Source organism: Mizuhopecten yessoensis, unplaced genomic scaffold, assembly GCF_002113885.1.
Source record: "Mizuhopecten yessoensis strain PY_sf001 unplaced genomic scaffold, ASM211388v2 scaffold10921, whole genome shotgun sequence".
Taxonomy (NCBI): domain Eukaryota; kingdom Metazoa; phylum Mollusca; class Bivalvia; order Pectinida; family Pectinidae; genus Mizuhopecten; species Mizuhopecten yessoensis.
In genome coordinates this window covers 1,295,558-1,313,018 of record NW_018408788.1, presented here as the reverse complement: position 1 = coordinate 1,313,018, position 17,461 = coordinate 1,295,558, and the positions used below count along the sequence as shown (strand labels likewise).

Sequence of the window (17,461 nt, the reverse complement as noted above, 5' to 3'; positions counted from 1 at the left end):
TTTGGATTTCTTACACAAAATGTTAATGGTAGAATTGATAATGAGATACTCATTATAATTAAACAATATGTATATAAAATGCGTTGTCTTCATAGCTCCTTAAATATAAATGCATTGGTTAACACAATAAAAGACTACCATAATATACAAAGATTTATAGCAAATAGCAAAGGAGAAACTTATAGAGAGAAGTTTGAAAAGGAATGGAAAAAATGGGAAAAACTTCTTGTTTTGTAAAAATAATATTCTGATAGCTGTCTCCTGGGCTTTGGAAATGAATTATAAAATCAATAATTTTCTTCTATTACACTTATCCATACATTCATCAGCTTGAGCTCAAAAATATAATAGTCCATCCCCACCCTCTCTCTCTCTCTCTCTCTCTCTCTCTCTCTCTCTCTCTCTCTCTCTCAACACAAACTTTCTCCAATACCATGAACTAGTCTCTGCAGCCATTTGGTGAGTTTCAGCTAACAAATGTCTTCTTTTATAACAAAATTGAAATACAGAACATTATATTGCATGCACTGAAAACGTGATTGCATCGTCACCAGATATGTTTTAAATCTCTTTAAACATGGAAGCATATAGATGTCATTCAGACTTCTTTAAAATTTTACAATTACCATATAAGATATTATTTTCCTCGTTTTAGATTAAATCATGCTATTGATACAACAAGAGTGTGTTTTTATGTATGATAGACTTGAGAACATGAAAGACTGTTTACTTTCAAAACTTCAAATAGAGCTAAGTTTATGGCGCCTCATAGATCAAATCATGGTTTGAATAGTTACACAAGTAGGTATACGGATATTACAAAATTATTGAATTGGGAGAGATACATTTGAACAATAGTTACATAAGTTGAGTGCTGTAATCAAAATACAATATAAATACAACACAGACCATTCCTATGAAGTAGGGTAATAAATATAAACTCTCCTGAACCAAATTTCCCTAAAATCTTGGTGTTATACTAACAGGAGAGGAAAATTCAAAATGCACGGCCAGACTGGTGTTCGAACCCTTGGTTCTGTAACAGCTACCTTGTCACCGGCGAACAAACCAGTCCAGTTCTGCTACATTCTTTCCTCACTGAAGTTCTGAATTGACCCCGCACACTCACGGCACTTTTACCACCTTCTTTGGGTCTATTTATTTGGGCACAAACTTTATCAGGAGAGAAAAATGCACTGCTAGACTGGGATTCGAATCCAGAACGCTCTGAACTCTAGATGGATGCTCTACTAAAAGTACCAACTGAGTTACCTGGTGGTAGGAAAATGACTCGGTCTAGTTCCACTTGTCTACATAAGTATGGTTAAAGAAGTATATAGAATATAGCTTTATTGTAATGCATTGAAGATTAATTACGTGGTAAATTAATCTAAAAAATCTGTACACTGGTAAAGATATAACTTTAGTTAATAAATATATTCCCACCTTAAATAGCAAATTACACAAATTCATTAAAACGACAAGATTAAAAGATTTTGTTGTAAACTGGCTAGAACAGCCTTTTTGCACATTTTTTTCCCCAGTTGGTGTACATGTAAGCGAAAGGTTCAAATATGATATGCTTGTATATTATTTCAAGCACAGTTAAATACTGATGAATTAGGTATGCATTTATGAAAAAGTATGTTCACAGATTTATCTATCAAAGGTTAAGATCTCGATGAAAGATAGTACATTTCACATATTTCTTATTGATTCAGCTTTAAGTAAACTTTATTAAAACTTTTGTATCTTTTACAAATGATTTTTTACTTTCGATTCTCTCATTTGGAAAAAACTTTAATATTTTAAGATATTATTTTGCTCAAAATTAGTAATACAGTGTATACAAATGCAGTGAAATATTTCGCACCATATTTTGATATTTTAAAACAATCTACAACTATTGAATATGCAAACTAGTAACATTTGTAGATGCTAGTACTTAATATGCTCTCTTTACCTTATTTAGGTGATTACAACCAATTACTCTTAGAAAACAGTTGTTCACTATTTTTTTAATTATTTATTATTGTTATGGAAACGAAACCAATGCGGTTGAATAAGCAGTCCCCTGATACCCCTATATACCAATTTAAATAATAAGAATCGTCGGAGTAACAACAATAAGTCCCCAAACTTCGTTTGGGAGACTTAATAAAGATAAAATTCTTTGATCCCCATGGTAGGAGAAGGATTTTGAAGGTTTTACCTCTATTTCCCCTATTCGGCCCCGCCCCTCTGCCCCAAACGGGGCCACACCCACCATTTTTTTAAAATTGAGTCCCCTTGGCCCAAGAATGCTCCAGACTAAATTAGGGTAAAATCCCCTAATCACTACGGTAGAAGAAGGATTTTAAAGGTTTTACCTCTATTTCCCCTATTGGGCCCAGTCCATCTGCCCCCAGGGGGGCCACGCCCACCAATTGAGTCCCTTTGGCCTAAGGATGCTCCAGACCAAATTTATTCAAAATCTACTTGGCTGTTCAGGACTAGCAGCGTTTTAAAGAAAAAGTTGACGGACCGACGACGGACGGACGCTGCGGTATGGCATAAGCTCACCATGGACTAGGTGAGCTAAAAATGCATCATAGTGCAATGAAACTTAAGAACTTTAATTTGGCGATTGATGTGGGCGGGCCAAATTGCAAAAAGTAAAGTTCCGCCTTATTTGTTCTGCTTTAATTATCTCAGCTGCTTTTACATTAAATGGCATCAATTATTTTTTATCAGAAGTTTATGGGAATGTGGTACCAAACATCTTAAATAAGGTCACTGTGACCTCAATTTGACCTTTGACCTTAAACTTGATTACTGAAATAATGGTTTCCAGACCATATGTTTGTAGCTGTTTCATAAATGGGCATCAAACATTTTATAAAGGTACATCATGGGAAAGCGGTGTGTCGCATCCTTAAACAAGGTCAATGCAGCCTCAAGTTGACCTGCACCTCCTGTACTAAAATAATGAGTTTAAGAGCATTTCTCATTTATTCAGACACTGTTTCATAAATGGGCATCAATAACTATGTATAGAAACATAATCAGGCGGTGTGTGGCATCCTAAAAGCAAGGTCACTGTGACCTCAATTCACCTTTGACTTTGAACTTGATTACTGAAATAAAAGTTATCAGAGCATATGTCGACGACTGTTTGATGAATTGGCTTCAATCCTTTTACTGAAGAGCATCATAGGATGTCGGCATGTCAATCATAAAGTGAGGTCTTTGGATGACATTGATCTCAAGTACTGAAATAATGGTTTCAGTGAAGCATATCTTTGCTGTGTTTACAAGGTCAATTTGACTATTGACCTTTGACCTCAATTTCAAATACTGATTGAGATCTTTAATCTTTGATAGTTGGACATGGACAGATATTTACTGCACTAGTGAAACTATGTTTGATTGTGGTCCTGCTGACCAATTTGATATAACATGTAAACAGTAGAGATACCAACGTTATACAATACAATTGTGTCTGAGCATGAAGGTTTATGCATATGCTACCGCAATGGTATCAAGGTTCAAACCCTGACCCTGGGGATTAAGTCGTGCATCATGAAAAATAAATAGTTGAAATTACAACTCTATAATCATACCTGACCTGATACTCAAGTCTTTAAAAGGTGTGCTGCTATAAAAATGCTATTCTGACAACTGTATCCAATCTCAATGCGATTATAAATATATATAATGACAATGTAACATTATTGACAAAGTTAAACCTAAATTTGTCTACCTATTTTCTATGTATGCATTTATTTTCATATTTAAAGCCGTGTACTCATTTTTGTTGTTGTTGCAGACATGGAGAATATTATATATATATATATATTATATTTCGGTTAGCTTGTAATCATAATAATAATGAAAAGAAACGGAGTAACACAATATGTCCCACCACTCCGTTTGGGGGACATAACTACATTTTCACAATTAAATAAAATATGTATAACAAAATGCTGTTTATCTATGAATGGAATTTGATTAATATGCCTATAAGACAGGATACAACATGTTTACATTTTAAATCTCCGATACATGTATTTGCATGTACTAATAATTAAGCAACTTATCGGCCTCCAAATTCCTACGAAAACCCTAGTGTATGGAAGTATTTCAAGACGATAGAAAATTTTTGAAATATTAAGAAACATTGCCAAAGGAAATTGGGTTCACCGTTTGAGAATTAGCCCAATTGAAATTTAGGAGAATGCGCTTTCCAGCATATATACTCCATTTTGTCTGGTATAGCCATTATAATGAATTTATGCTTGGACTTCACAGTCAACAAAACATAAACATAAAACAGATCAGAGTCGAAAAACTTAGAAAAGATTTACACAGAGACACTTGACAAGGATGTTGTACAAACCCAGGTATAAGGATCATTATATAATTAGTTAGATTACGTGCTGTAATATATTTACACTTACCTCCCTTTACAATTGTACGTCAAAATCATCCATCATTCCGTCAGAACGGCTTTACTTTACACGTGCTACATGTTTTATCTACATTGTTTTGGCAGTAGTGACCTCTTTTGTTATGATGGGCCGTTCAGAATCAATAATAATATTCCTTGGCAAGGATGTTATACAAACTCTGGTATGAGGATCATTATATATTTAGTTAGGTTATGTGCTGTAATAGATTAACACTTACCTCCCTATACATTAAATATTTGTACATCAAAATCATCCATCATTCCGTCAGAACGGCTTTAACAACGAGGAGCTCGATTTTGTGGTACATGTATAACAAATTAAAAGTAATTTCCTGTAGTTTTGTGAGACGATTGAGGATTACTTTACGAAAACTTAATACGAAGCGGATGTCATGACTAGCCCACATTTACATATTAATATATTACCGTTACCAACTTTAACCTTCCGTAGGTCGTCTGCAATGCCTCACATCCACAAATTGACTGCACTATGTCCAAGCTTACATACAGCGGTCACATAATAGTATGACATATGTATATACACATTCTAGGCAGCTCGCTTGTTTATCCTTATTAATAAACCCCGGCCTGTGTGATATCGGCAAATGAAACACGAGCAGTAATATATGTATGCACGTGATCATCTGGTCTGCGACCTAAGGCAAAATACATACAAATAAATGTTACTGGTAGTTGTGCAGGTTGACGTTATTTCCTTTACACAAGTTACTTGTTTTATCTACATTGTTTTGGCAGTAGTAACCTCTTTTGTGATGATGGGCCGTTCAGAATCAATAATAATATTCCTTGACAAGGATGTTATACAAACTCTGGTAAGAGGATCAATATGTATTGAGTTAGGTTATGTGCTGTAATATATTTACACTTACCTCCCTATTCATTTGTACGTTAAAAATATTTATTATTCCGTCAGAACGGCTTTAAAAATAAAAGTTGTATAAGGACGGACGGACGGCAAACCAAGAACGAAGGGTTTTTGAATAGCACACAAACTGATGATGGTGAATATAATCTCATAACAAGTGATTTAAATGGCTAGTGATATGCTATGCAATGAGGCTGGTCCTCGCTATCCAATAAATAAGAATGCGTAATATATGACAGGGGGACAGCACTTTTACCTTAACGAAGTCCTGAACTGGTATTTGTTGTTTCCTGCTTAAGGTCAAAGGAGTGTATTGATAAACGGAAATAGGAAGTACATCCCTAGTTGAAAATCCAATGTAGGGAGACAGTATCACAATTCCCGCATATTCTAATGTTAAATATTAAACTGATGAATATTGTGTGTTTATTATCGACAGAAAAGTGTGTTCTCTCAATATTAAAGTATTTCAAATCAATCCATGCATTAATTTAGTTGTGTTTTTTTTATCAATGATTCACATGTGTCCATTTTTCTGTACTTCAGGAAACCGACTACCTATTTCACTACTGTGAAGTTTTTCAAGAAAGATAACTTACATGAAATTACTATTTGTATATGGTTTCATTGTAAAATGTCAATTTTTAATCGTTTATAGATAATAGATTTTACACAATTTCAGCATTTATCAAATTGATATACATTAATGCAATACTAATCTATGTCATTATCATTTTTATTGACATTATTTTGCAAAAAAAAATGGTTCTTTCAATTGTTGTTTTTTTACATAAATTTCCGTTTAAATTCCTTAAAATTCTGACAACCTTATTTTTGTGGCAGAACACTTTCTTTACTTCAAAGCAATATAACTACAAAACTTGAGGAAATTCTACTGAGAAATGGTGACACAATCCTTTTCCGTCTTTGCGTATTGATATTTATCTTCTCTTGAGAGCAGGTATTGATAATTACGTCATTGGTTTGTGTGAGAAAATTACGTCGTTTTCCCAAAGTATGATGACGTTACTCTCACTAACAAATGACGTAACAATCAATACCTGCTTTCAAGAGAAGATAACTCTGCAATACGCAAAGACGGAATAACCTTAACGTTCAGCATTATGGGTAATGGAAACAACTGGTTAACCCGTTGTCAGTATGTGACCGGACGGAATGCTGTGCTGGGTGCCTTCGGCATAGCATTTCAATGAGCGAACACTATAAAGTCGGCATCATAGGGGGGCAAGTACACCAACATATCCTCTCTCCACCAAACATACACGCATGCACGCTTTCACAACACACATGGAGTCACGTCCGTAAATGTCCTTAGTTATTGATAGTGTTTAACAAAATAAAAAATAAACAAGGAGGAACAGACCATACTGTTTAGCCAGTAGAACCACATGTGTGACCACACTATACATGTCAGTAAGATGGTTTTGATATAAGTATTGAGAAACAACGCTTACGTTACTTAGCTGGAATATCGAAACCCAACACTGAAGTCTCGAGTATATATATATATATTACTGTACGGGTCAAAGAAGTAATATAGACGGTAAAGTCTCATATAACACTGGATCCTAATGGAGGTATGTCCGTAGGATACGAATTACTTAAAATATTATATTGGGCAAAGACGTAATTCGGAGCGATCCGCTCCTTTTTCAAGACACAGTGAAACAGAACACTTACATGTACATATACATCATATTACAAGAAGATAGAACTGATATACTATAGTTGAAAATATAGCTATTATAAAAAAAACAATAGTCCCCTCGGCTTAAGACAGCCGAAGGCAGCAATTAAGCTGAGACCATCGCGGACAAGGAACGCTGATAGTCTAAACAAAATTTTACATCAACTAAGACCCTCCTAACTTATGTCTCTGTGCCCACATTAAGCTCATCTTACTAAAAAGAACAACTTTCTACTAAAAACTAATAATATTCTGGCAGTAATGTCCAGAGGCATTTTCCCGCAACTCATTCTTCCCTAAAACATTCAGCTTACTCCTCAACATATTTGTATGCTCCCGACATAAACGAGAAAAGGGGGATGGCAGTATAGTGTTGCTCATGTCTGTTCTTTTCCGTCGCATCGCGTTTTAATGTAAACACTCTAGCAACTTCCTTTCTTTTAAATAAAAAGGTCAGTAATCGGAATACCTATGACATCTTTTTGATTTATGCTTCCAATGATATAAACAGAGACTGAGATTATGAGGGTATGAGATATGATTGCATGTTTCAAATGTCACTGCATGTTGCTATACTTAAAAATTATCTCCATTTCCCAACTTGATACGTGATAAAACATTGAATGAGTACATACTCCAAGGTATCAAGATCAAGGTATTTGTAGCTATTTATAGAAAATTATGTCTCTGCAGGTAGAGCGTAAGAAATAGTACCTGCTGCCCACATTGCATGATCGTAAGAGGCGACTTCATTTGGGATGGTATCTTTTCTCTTCTTTCTAAACAACTTTCTTCTTCCTAATGTCTCCCTTGACAATGCCTCACTTTTGACCTTTAGTTGAGCGTTCGCCCCTGTGAGGAAGGCTTTGGGCTCTGTCCCCTGGCCGAGACATACCAGAGTCGTCTGGGGAAAATGGCAGTTTATACTCCTGCGTAACGCTTAGCAATTTAGGAGTGGGACAACTGGTTCGCCCGTTGTCAGTATAATGTGACCGGATGGTGTGTGCTGTTTGGTGTCTTCGGCAGTATGTTTCAGTGAGGTACTAAAGTCGGCATCAGTTGCGTGTTACAACAAGAAGACAAACACGAACATATCTCAGCCTTCCAAATCACACAATTGTTGAAATATAAGGACTTTAAATCATTTTATACTGATAGTTCGAAAGACGATCATAACGTCGCCGCAGCCATAGTTGCAATATATGCCGCTCTTGGATGCCGGTTACCAAGTGTTTTAAAGAATTAAACCTCAAATTCCCCTATTGAGCCCTGCAACTCTGCACCCTATGGTGCAACACCCTTCATTTATACAACCCCTTTGCCAAAGGATACTCCTGGCCAAATTTGGATAAAATCCCTCAAATGGTACACACAAGGAGAAGGGTTTTAATGATTTAAACCTCAATTTCCCTTTTTAGCCCCGCCCCTCTGCAACCAAAGGGGCCACACCCACCGTTTATACAAGATCAAGTCCTTTTTGCCATAGGATGCTCCAGACCAAATTAGGATAAAATAAACATTATCCGTACGGTAGAAGCAGGGTTTTAAAGGTTATACCTCTACTTTTCCTATTGGGCCCCGCCCCTTTCCAGCCAAGGGGTTCAAACCAACCATTTTAACATCAAAGACGGTTGAGGCTTGCTGTACCGACCGACGTCCTCAAACGCCGTTACAAGTCGAAAACTACCGACAGGTTTCTTGACAAGAAAAGAGGGGTTAAGTTATCCTGCTGTAACCCCAATATCCTCAGGTTTGCGGAATACGCCTTGGTTCTCAAGTTCATCAAACTTTTGTTGTAAGGTAACGAGATTATCGCGTGAGTATTTGGGGAATTCTACCCTTTCGTTGAGGGGGTTGAAATGGACCCATGTTGATATGTGCCTCAAACTGTCCTGCTGCTTCATTATATCCCTTGTTGTTCAAGTCAAAGAGATTGTCAAACTGGTGAATATTGTCGCGAAAGGCTTGCCTGGCATCTTCTGGTAGAATGTTATCCGGATCGAGTTTCACAGTATCAGAATGACGTGCGTTAGCTTCTGATTGGACAACGGAATGTCCACATAAATGTCAGACGAGTTGGCGAGAGGCTTTGTTGTTGTTTTACTATGGTCGAAACGTGGTTCTAGGGCTAATATACTTTCCGGTAGGAGTTTATCTGGGATACTAACCTCCAAATAAGAACCTGACCATACAACGGTTGATGATGATCAGCTCTCAAGACGTGAGCCTGAGCTCTACGGATGTGATGTTGGGACATATCACTACATCCCTGGCAATAATGGACAATGTCTTTTCCCCTATTCTTATTTAATGTTTAGACGGTCTAACTGAAATGTCATTAACACTCATAAACAGGATACCAGCGAGTATGTCAACATCAATATCATCTACAACTAGGGCCTCCAAATGCAGATCAGAATCATTCCTTGTTAAGGTAATGTGGGTTTCACCGACTATGTTCAGCGGGGTGATGCCATCAAGCCACATGACAGTTGGGATACAATTACAGCAAATTTGAAAGCCTGTCTGACAGATATCAGTACCTGGATGAACGCCAACATGCTAAAGCTTAATCAGGAAAAGGCGGAACTGATCGCCTTTTCTCCAAAGTGTCAGCAAACAATGGCTCTCAACCTCAAGGTCGGTGCCAGAACTATTAAGACTGTCCCAGCTGTTAAAAGCATAGGGGTGTACTTTGATAGTTCATTGAACATGGAGAAACACGTGAACGCTATTGCCAAATCATGTTACTACCAGATCAGGGACATCGGCTGTATTCGGCAGTTTATAACTGCAGAAGCATGCAATATTTTTGTGCATTCACTTGTTAACTCTACGTTGGATTTTGGTAACGCCCTGCTCTGTGGTGTATCTGACAAACTAGCTAGTCGTCTGCAGAGGGTCCACAACACTGCAGCACGGCTGGTTACTCGTACTCGAAAGAGAGAGCACAGCACACCTGTGCTATATTCATTGCACTAGTTACATGTACAATACCGGTTGCAGTACAACATTATGGTGTACACACACAAGGCACTGAATGAAACAGCTCCCCAGGACCAACAGGAGCTTGGTACCCTGTATCAGCCGTCACGATCACTGCGGTCGGAGTCAGAATCTTTGTTGTGTGTCCCAAAATCTCGTACTGTGACCTATGGAAACCGGTGCTTTGGAAGGGTTTCGGCCACTTTGTAGAAAAGCTAACCATCTGCTATTAGAAAGTCAATTACCCTGGCCAAATTCAAGAAAAATATCAAAACTCACCTCTCCATGTCTGCTATTTATGCTCTTTGCAAATATGTCACGTAAATACCATCCTTTATTTATTCATTTATGTGCATACTGCGATTATTATCTGCTTGCTTAATGAATAAAAGTGATTGTAAGCCTTTGCTTTTTGTTTTACAATTATAACTAATACTATTATCCATGTGTTGTAAAGCGCTTTAGAGTAATTTTACAAATTATATAGGGCGCTATGTAAATGTTGTATATTTTTTATCATTATTTTAAGAGAATTAACACATACATGTATGCTACCACTTCTTTTGATGGCAGTACCTGTATTTATTTATTTATCTATTATTCATATACTTTTTACGAATTTTTACACAACATGAACCTACTTAAGCAGATGTGAAATCATTGCTCTGGAAGGGTAAATACATTTCCTTTTTTATTATAAAGTATAGCAATATCTACTCGTAACAGGAATCGTTACACCATAAGGTGCCGAAACTAACCCAGTAGTAGCAAGTAATGCATCAGAAAATGATCGCAATGTCATAATACTAGGGTTGTCAAACCGGTCTAATTTTTGTAACCGGTAACTCGAACAATGTACCGATCGAGTAACCGGTTAATCGGTCAATCTGGTAGTCAAATAATATAAACAGTGACAAATACATTATATGTTTGGAAAATGTTCTATCTAAAACGTATTAACACCACAAACATACATGTATATATTAATTAGCATGATAGTTTACTCGTGTATTTCAAGATAAACACAACATAATGCGCGCTAGCGCATTATGATTTGTTTGCTCGCAAAGCTGTGTCATTCAAATAGATCATGAATACCATACAAAAACAGTTCAATACTTATATTTACGTTTTATCTGCCTCTTATGTTCTTTTTTAACTTATAATTTATAATTAAAATTAAAAATGCCCGCCTTATCAACATTCACACAATTTCGTTCAATAGTTTCAACAGCGTATTGTCGCGTGCTGATTGGCAAACAAAGAAGTACTTTGACAATTTAACAAACACTGAAAATTTATTCCACAATTTAGTATCAATACAATTGCGTATGAAATGTCTATAGAGTGGTTCCAGTTTTTCAATAGAAATCTGAGCTGAAAGTTAGATTTGAAATTGTTTCGATTTTCCCCCCGAAACAAATTTCGCGCATGGATAAATACAGTGAACACCGTGAATGGGACCTTGACCTCCACGAGGGAGTTATTTTTTGAAGTTAATTCGAACTTTTCTCTTTGCTCATTTTGTGAAGAATCCAGGCGTGAATGTATTTGTTGATTGTATGGGAACCCGACAACAGTCGGTAGATTCTATAACAGCATCGTTATTTGACATGTCGTCTGAAACTGAGGAACCGTGGATCCGAGACGCGTGAAACTGATAGCGTTTGAAGTGAGTGATCTTGCGACGGAGCACAGGTTCGTTACAAATGTCTGAAATGACGAATGTTTATGTGTGCTGTGACTCATATCAGTAGGTCTGTAACATATGTGTCAGTAGGTCTATAGAATATGTGTATTTCAGACATTTATAACGAACCCCTGTTGATCAGTGCAGTGTAACAGACGATATTTCTGATAAATTGCATGAGCGTTAAAATTGTTTCCATTGCCGGCATTGGTGAATTCAACCGATGTGCATTTTGTACCATATTGCAGACCTTGGTCTTGTTTTCGTTGTAATAAAAGTGTTTTTTATTTTATTTTTTATTTTGCACATTAATTTACAATGACATTATCAAATCTCACAATGCCCAGCGATATTTCAGCAGCCGTCATGTTTATTTACATTGAATATTGTAGTTCCGGTCAGTGTTGTAATTAATACGCTAAGAATGGTGTCTCGTGCGGCATGGTAATTATGTCACGTGCGGCATGGTAATTAAAGTTCCATCAACGACACAGCTTTCAGAAATTTGATATACCACAGCTTTGTATTCTGGCTTCCTTTTAAATTTTGTATGGTGTTGGCGACATCTCTTTGCCAGTATTTAAATTAGAGTACACAATTAACACTAACATGCAATCCCTGAACACTGTTTTTATTACAAAACTATGCAATGTCTGTCGCATCTATACAAATGCAGATAGGTTGTAGGTCTAAGCCAGGGAAACATGGGGCTCCCAAAGGGGGTAAGTAAATGTCCGTCTTTTCGGTTAAGGATTTTGGTAACCGGTTCGTGGTCTTTCGCCCGAATAGCCGGCTAACCGGCTAACCGTTCACAACCCTACATAATACATCTATATACCAAATCTATAATATCGGTCAATATCTAAATGTCGACCAATCAGGACCCGACATTACACGGACATTTTGTCAAATACAAAAATCAACGCATATCGCAGTAGTGTTCGTAGTGACACTGCACACTTTTTACATAGGGATGCATACATTTCGACTTATCAAAAGCCAGTCTGCAGCAGCCATTTTGCGGAATATGTTGACCTTTTTTCCCATATTCAAGAACACGATTTAAATGTTCAATTAAACAATTTTTATTGTGGTCCATAAATCTGAGCAGAAATTCTTATAGCCCGAAACGTGTGTAACAGGAGGTCAATCTTCGGATACGTTTTATAATGGCAGACCAACTGGATAGATTGGTGCTTTTTAAAGCAAATGCATACATACAAAGCATACATAATAGACATAGCATAGCAAATCATACATACAGTATAATACATACATATATTATCATACATACATATAACAACATAGATAAATATAATAGCATACAAACATACATATGCTAGCATGCATACCTACCTACCTACCTACCTACCTACCTACCTACCTACCTACATACATACATACCTACCTACCTTCCTACCTACCTTCATACATGCAACAACATACATGCATACATACATATAACAGCATATATGCATACATAAAATAGCATACATATAACAGCATACATACATACATGTACATATAACAGTAAACATGCATACATATAATAGCTTTCATATATATAATATTCTACATATAATAGCATATATACATACATATAACAGCACACATACCTACATACATATATTAGCATACATACATAAATATAATATCATATACACATACACGCATACACACTTATAATAGCCTACCTACACACATACAAACATACTTTTCAGAGCATAGCAAATCATAACGTGCATAGCTACATATATAGCAGAGCATATTATAGAATAGAATAGCAAAACATACATGGCATACATAATAAATGATTATGATATATTTAACATTTTTTCTAGTTGAGATAAGAATTTGCTTATTTTGCTGAGTAAGGAAGAATTACAAATAGAAAACAAACCTTCCATTTTGACAATAGTTTGATTGATATAATAATATTTGGGAATGCATTTATGACGTATTTCAATTACAGTGTCATTCTGACATTGGTAAAAAAAAATGAAATTCGTCACCTACATCTGTTGTACAAAAGGGACACATTTGTTCCTGTCTTGGGACGCCTGTCCATCGACCTATTTCTATTGGCAGACTTAAATAGGACATTCTAAATTTACACAAAATGTTCCGTTCTTCTGGGAAGAGCTTAAGCAAATATGGTTCAAATTTCCTTTCGTTTTTGAAAATTGAATAGGTTTTACCACGAGAAGAACTATCTATGTCATGATACCATTTCTGGATAAATTGATCGAAAAATCTCTTCTTGATAATTCATTTTATGGTATCTCTATTGACCGTACATGTTTTTAGGTTGTCCATATATTGTTAATACCAGTATTATTGATAAAAGTCTTAATAAAATTAGGCATATATAGATATTCAAACTACTGGCAAGGGGAAGCCATAGAAATTCATAGTCCAAGGGATGGTTGATATTAGAAGGAAATCCCATATGAAATAGAGGAAATTTTAACAACAATTATTTTTGAACACAGAGAAAAGTGTGTTGCCCGGGCAACAAGGGCAACACCCCATTGGCCCGCCACTATCACTCAACACAGTTTTAACCAGAAAGACACATGGTAAAACAGATACACAAAAGAGTTCCGATCAAGGGGAGTTACTCTTACTGTTAGGTAGCGAGTCAAGCAACCGTAGAAGTCAATACTGCCATATATATTAGATGGTGGCGCGGCTTCACTTCTCCTTGAAGACATTCTTAAACACAAGAGGCCCAGAGGGCCTGTATCGCTCAACTGGATATCTAAGCAATCATGGCAAAATACTCTCCAAATGAGATCCAAGGGAATATACCAGACCCCAAGGCCAATCCTTGTAGCATATCTGTATGAAATTTTTCATGCCAAGCAATTTTATGTATGGTTATGTGATGGAATATCAACTGTTTCCAAGTTGTGACTCAGAAACTAGGTCCATAGGTTGTGGCCAGACCCCAGGATCAATTCTAATATCATGACTGCATTCGTCTCTTTTTGGTCAGCATTTGTATTTATAGTTTTAGTGTTGGGATCTCAACCGTTTCAAAGTTATGACCCAGGGGTTAAGTCTGCAAATGTGGGGGAAACCCTGGGATCCATTCTAACATCATGACTGCATTAGTCTCTTTATGCCCAACAATTGTATATATAGTTTTGGGGTGGGGATCTTAAACAATCTGAAGTTATGACCCAGGGGTTAAGTCTCCAAGGCTGGGGCAGACCCCAAGGCCATCATTGGAGCATATGTGCATTCATTTCTTTATACTCAGCAATTGTATATATGGTTTCTGGGTGGGGATCTAAACTGTTTCCTAGCTGTGACTAAGAAACAAGGTCCCTAGGGGTTCGGTCAGACCCCAGGGTCTATTCTAATAGCATGACCGCATTCGTCTCTTTTTGCCCAGCATTTGTATATATAGTTTAGGAGAGGGGATCTCAGACGTTTCAAAGTTATAACCAAGGGACTATGTCTCCAAGAGTAGGGCCAAACCCTAGTGCCATCCTAGAAGTAACTGTGCATTCTTTTCTTTATACTCAGCAATTGTATTTATGGTTATACAGTGGGGATCTGAACCATTTCCAAGCAATACACTTTTTTAGGCCCCTACCTCCCATGAATGCTTCCGACTAAATATGGTCGATATCCATGGCACAGTTCTACAGAAGAAGTCCATCTCTTAGTTCCAGAGAAGAAGTCGCTTAGAGCAATATAGCCAAATTGCCTGCTTTTGGCCATGCCCCTCAGCCTTCTGCGGGGTCAGCCCAACCATTGGTACAATTGTGAATTCCCACCTCCAACGGATGCTTCCAGTCAAATATGGTTGATATCCATCTCTAAGTTCTAGAGAAGAAGTCGCTTAAAGCAATATAGCCAAACTGACCCGTTTTGGCCCCACCCCTCAGCACCCTAGCGGGTCAGCCCTACCATTTGTACAGTTTTGAATCCCCACCACCTAGGGATGCTTCCATTCAAATATGGTTAAGATCCATCTCTTGGTTCCAGAGAAGAAGTCGTTTAAAGCAGTAAAGCCAAATTGACCACTTTTGGCCCCGCCCCTCAGGCCTCTGGGGGGTCAGCCCCACCATTTGTACAATTTTAAATCCCCACCACCTAGGGATGCTACCAGTCAAATATGGTTGATATCCATCTCTTAGTTCCAGAGAAGAAGTCGCTTAAAGCAATACAACCAAATTGCCCCTTTTTGGCCCCACCCCTCAGCCCCATGGGGGTGAAGGGTCAGCCCAACCATTTGTACAATTTTGAATCCCAGTCAACTAGGGATGCTTCCAGTCAAAGTTAGTCAAATTCCAAACAGTGGTTAAGAAGAAGTCTTAAAGTCGTTCAAAGTGATTGTTGACGTACAGACGACGGACCACGGACACCACGATATCGCATAAGCTCACCTTGGTCCTGCGAACCAGTTGAGCTAATACATTACACTGTGTCAAATCAAAAAATCTGTGAATGGTGTCCAAGCTATAGAGAAAAACCGCCGAGACGAGGTTGTCCTTTTCGAATATCAGCTTCCATTGGCAAAGTGTCAAATGCCATTTGGCATTATTTATATATTGTCTGTAAATGGTTTGGTTTGGTTTTATTTGGTTCAACATCCTATTTACAGTTAAGGTAATCTAAGGATGTACCACCATGTGTGTTGCGTATGCGTGCTTGGGTGTTTGTATGCAGGAGGAGAGTATATTGTTGTATTAACCTTCTTGTGAAAGCGCGGATCTGACTTTATAGTACAACGGATGAACCAGTTGTCTGTAAATGAGCGTGCTCGTGTGTGTACAGTAACATTAACGGGAATATTACGCATGCTTGAACCAGTGGACAGCAGATTATGAAGTCGGACTTATGTGCAGACATTATTTGTGTATGTTTCATACAATATCCCTACTAAGTTTAGGTGGTTATACAGTAATCGTTTTGTCAGTGATTAGAAGTGTTCGAGTCAGGTACTTCCATCTGTAAATGCAGTAATTGCCTTTTACCAAAACGTATTGGTATACTCTTGAAAATGTGTTGGATCATCTGCCACCTGTCATTCTTTTTTCGACAAAAAGCTGCTTAAGATCGAATTGAGATTCGCGAGGACACCCCATATGCAGCAAATGTAAATAACTGATTCGGTAAAATGCGAAGCTTTTTTCAGGTTAAAAGCGAGTTGACCCGCTACATGTAAAGATCGTTTTCTGATTCTTTGCGTCTTTTTATTTGTACAAGATTAGTTATCAATAGTTTCTATAATACAAAACTAATCGTAATGGGATCGTTTATTTTGGTACCTACATCTCAAAATGGCGCCAAGCCTCACGCCTCATACACGCTATATTGTCCGTATATTTTTATAACGATTATATTATCTCTGTGTAACATACAAATTACAATTTGCCGCTCGATATTGGAGAGGTCGACTGTTACGGCACGATTTCTCACCCAGGTGAGACATCGTGCTAAAAGTGCTGCGTTCGCAACACGATTACTCACCCCTGCGCGATCAATCGTGCAAAAGATATGGACATAGGTGACACGTTAATTCATACAAAATCATACACATGAGGAACCGTCTGAGGATGGAATACATCAGCCACGGTCCTTTACATTAGTACTCACATAATTAAGCATACATATTCAAGTTTTATCATGATTAATATTCTGTGCAACTCTGTTCTGTAAGAAGAAGGCCTTGAATTAAAATATATGTATCTCACCAAAAACCTTTTTTTTTTTTTTTTTTTTTTT

The 17,461-nt window shown here is 37.2% G+C and overlaps 1 protein-coding gene across 9 annotated transcripts in view; it reads right to left on the bottom strand.

Moving 5' to 3' along the window:
* LOC110463698 overlaps nt 1–17,461 on the bottom strand; it is a 40,669-nt gene that overhangs the window by 12,657 nt on the left and 10,551 nt on the right. For 2 of the 9 annotated variants that reach the window (XM_021518497.1, XM_021518501.1), the window contains exon 1: nt 4,877–4,982. The exons of 6 other annotated variants lie outside the window; for them this stretch is intronic. The gene's annotated coding sequence lies outside the window, so the exon portion shown is untranslated. Of the gene's footprint in view, nt 1–4,668; nt 4,694–4,876; nt 4,983–17,461 lie in introns of those variants that run through there. One more of the 9 variants, XM_021518499.1, reaches the window with a different exon arrangement.